Source organism: Bidens hawaiensis, unplaced genomic scaffold (genome assembly GCF_021521415.1).
Source record: "Bidens hawaiensis isolate Kalapana, Puna unplaced genomic scaffold, B.hawaiensis_p1.1 tig00000657_1, whole genome shotgun sequence".
Classification (NCBI taxonomy): Eukaryota; Viridiplantae; Streptophyta; class Magnoliopsida; order Asterales; family Asteraceae; genus Bidens; species Bidens hawaiensis.
In genome coordinates this window covers 1,426,154-1,430,156 of record NW_027491039.1, presented here as the reverse complement: position 1 = coordinate 1,430,156, position 4,003 = coordinate 1,426,154, and positions in this window count along the sequence as shown.

Genomic DNA, 4,003 nt, shown 5'->3' with positions numbered 1-4,003 from the left:
AAAAGATTTTGCCTTGTTGTTACTGATGACTTCTCAAGATTTACATGGGTATTCTTCATGGGAACCAAAGATGAGGCTGCTGCATTGATCAAAGGCTGTATGTTGAGAATGGAAAACATGCTTGGAAAGAAGGTTAAAGTGATTATAAGTGATAATGGGACAGAGTTTAAGAATGGAATTATGGATGAATTCTGCACTTCTAAAGGGATCTTTCAACAATTTAGTGCTCCAAGTACTCCTGAACAAAATGCTGTTGCAGAAAGAAGAAACAGAACACTTATAGAGGCTGCAAGAACCATGATAGCTGATGCCTATCTGTCAGTAACATTTTGGGCAGAAGCTATCAATACTGCCTGCTATGTGCAGAACAGGGTCCTTTTGAACAAGATACACAATAAGACTCCATATGAGATACTTTTCAAAAGAAAGCCTTATGTGAAGTTCTTGAAGCCCTTTGACTATCTGAACAAGTTCCAATCCAAGTCATTGGAATGCTTCTTTGTGGGCTATTCATCACAGTCAAAAGCATATAGGGTTTATGTGAAGGAACATATGTGTGTAATTGAATCATCGGACATAGTGTTCAATGAAAATCATTTTAATGATGTTGATGGACCAAAGTGGCTGTTTGATTTGGAAAAATTGATCAAGTCTGTAAGTCCCGAGAAAGGATATTTCAATTTGATATCAAGTAACTCAATGATTAGGAAGAAACTAATCCCCAATCCGATTCTATGCAACAAACATAAGCACAAACAAACACAATGACTAAGCTTCAAAACACACAATATTAATACGTCGGGTGCTTAAGCCCTTAACAACTTACACGAGTGAAAAGATAAACTTGAACGAACAACCCTAAAATCATAAACACATATCCTATATATAGACTACCAACTAGGCCCAAAACAAACTAAAGCCCACCGAGATCAAATGATCTCGGTTTACATATAAAAACCCAACTAAGCCCAATACTACAAAGCATAAACCACAAAATGTGGCCCAAAATTCTCCCCTATGGTTTATTGCTTGATTCCATCTATCTTCACAATATCATCTGTAGACATTTAACATGCATCTATTCCTTCATTCCTTTATTCCGGCGTATATACTATGACTTCTAAAGAGACACTTGGAAGTCATGCTACTTGCCACTAAAAGTAGACGTTCATGGCGTTGGTTAATGAAAACAGCAGAAGATCTTAGGTTTGATCGACTTAGAAACATCGAGTACGATGTACTTTTGTTTGAGCAAATGGATTCCCGGTCAAAGTTTGATTGTGAATCCCTTGATATGTCAGTTGACCACGGAATTCGATGATTGACCAAGGGATTTCGGTCAACCTCCCTCAAGAATACATGGACATGACCCGTTGTCATCTCCAATCTGCCAATCACCATTGATGACCTAACCTGCATCTTCATTCAACAACTCAGAAAAACAATCACTCGTGGTGGGAAGGCCTGTATTACGTGCTAGGTTTTACTGCGACCGGGGTATGATGACCAACTGTTTGACTCCGGGGTTTCGAGGTCTTACATAATAAGCCTAGTTGTGTGCAATAACTCGAAACCTGGAATTATTTTGAAAAACGGGACAAATGCAGTATGATAAGGGCATGGTGGATACGTCGCTGGTATATCCTATATATAAGTGTCCTTGTCATACTTTCCATTTGTGGCGTCTTTTGGGCGATTCAAAGATCGATGTTATTGTTTTTATTTAATTATGTATTTGTAAAATTGTTAAAACTTTCAAACAACTCCATGTAGTATTTGTTTTCTTTTAAAATTTTAGACGAAATTTCTAAAAGTTGTTAATCCTGTAACATTCATTAGTTTTCAAATCCGACCAATTTTAAATTTTTGGTTTTGTTTATAAATATATATGTATAAATATATATTCCTCAATTTTTTTTCGTTTATTTATATGACCTTCATTAAATGTTATTTGAATTCGTATTTGTATTCGTTAAAACTAGCCATGCCGTCGTTTCATTGTATTCATGTTCAAGCTTTATCACACACCTTCAGTCCTGTTGAATATCCCGGTGGAATCAGGATATCCAACAAGTGGGACCGAATGAGTGAAAATAACAATCACGAAACAATAAAGGATAATCAATAAAAGCACATTCGAAGAAAATGATTCACTATATGAAATGATTCATTAAGGAAACAGTGAAAGGAATGTCTAGGGTCTCGTGTATGACGGCGGCGGCGGCTGTACGAGGAAACAAATAGAATATTCATTTAGAATGTTTCTCGTATTCCGTGTGTGCCAACTTGTAAATCTGTGCCCTAAATGGAAACCTAGGACCCCTATTTATAGACACTGACATTCCTTCTAGAAGTTTTTTTTTTTTATTTTTTATTTTTTTTGGGTAAAGGGTTTTACCCGGTTAAATTCATTCCACACAACCAACAAAGAACAAGTAATATGACAAAGTGCCATATTAGTTCTCATGTATGACATGCCATACAAGAGTAAACAAAACCAAAACCACCAAACAAAGGTAAACACTGCTAAAGCCTACATAATAACCAAAGAAACAAACATAACAAAAACAAATCAACCATTATCATCAATTTGGTGTGAAACTCCCCTCGGAAAGTGCCAATCTTCGAGAACCCGATTGACTCGTTCAGAATTTTTGAACTTTAGAGTCATTAGCTTTAGGCGAGTACCCTTAATGATTTCATCAGCAACAATCTTTGGAGTCTTCAAAGAGTTCCTGAAAAGCCGGTTATTTCGTTCCTTCCAAATTACGTAAACCGAAGCCCCAAGTAACAGCCGATTAATAACATTATCAATAGAGTTGGACATTCCAAATTGAGACACATATTGAAGAATATTCGCCCAACCATTCATGCACCCCTGAAACTTACCTTTCAAATTGACAATACTCCAAACCTCAGAAGAAAACTTACACTCAAAGAAGAGATGATTACGAGAATCCGGCTCTCCATTACATAAAAGGCAGCAATACAGGTTATGATTTGGATACCCACCAATATTCCACCCCATTATACGATTCTGCGTGCTCAATCTATCATGAAGCACAATCCACAACATAAAGGAGTGTTTTGGAACACATTGAGGGAACCAAACAACATGCATCCAAGAAACCTTATCAGCCGGGATTCGAAGAAGTTGCCATATTCCTGAAGCCGAGAAATTCATTGAAGTCCCATTCTCATCCCTTACCACGATCTTGTCCCTCTTTTCCGGATAAATACTCACCCCCTTTAAGTTCGAAAGAATTGGGAATCTCGAAATCCAATCAGGCGGCCAGCCCCAGTTATTATGATGAACAACATCACTGACATAGGTTTTTAAAGTCAAACCAGCCCCATGTATAGCTCTCGGGTTAATATAATCACTTAAAGGACATAAATCATCCCATTTATCATACCAAACTGAAGTAGATCTCCCATTACCGATTTCATGCCATATAAAATGTCTAATACGAGGACGAAACTGAAGAATTTTCCTCCACCCCCAAGTACAAGAGTTAGGAATCTGCAAGCTCCAAAAATTTCGCCCCTTCATTTTATACACATGCATCCATTTAACCCACAACGAATTACGATCATTGATTAAACTCCAAATATGATAAACCAGAAGAGAGTTATTGACATCCCGGATACGCCGGATACCCAAACCACCTTCACTTTTCGGCTGACAAACAACATCCCAAGAAACTTTATGCTTTCCCTTTTTGTGTCCAAAGTCCCAAAGGAAATTTTTAATCCGTTTTTCAAGATCAGCAATAAGTCTAGAAGGAAGTGAGAAAACAACAGACCAATAAATATATAAGGACGACAGAACAGACCTGACCAGCTGAAGTTTACTCGCAAAAGATAAAGTTTTATTCTTCCAATCTCCAATCCGATTATCCATACGATCCAGCAACCTCTTACAATCACGGTAATTTAGCCTCGTAGAAATAAGAGGAACTCCCAAGTATTTAACCGGGAGCCTACCTTCAACGAAGGGCAT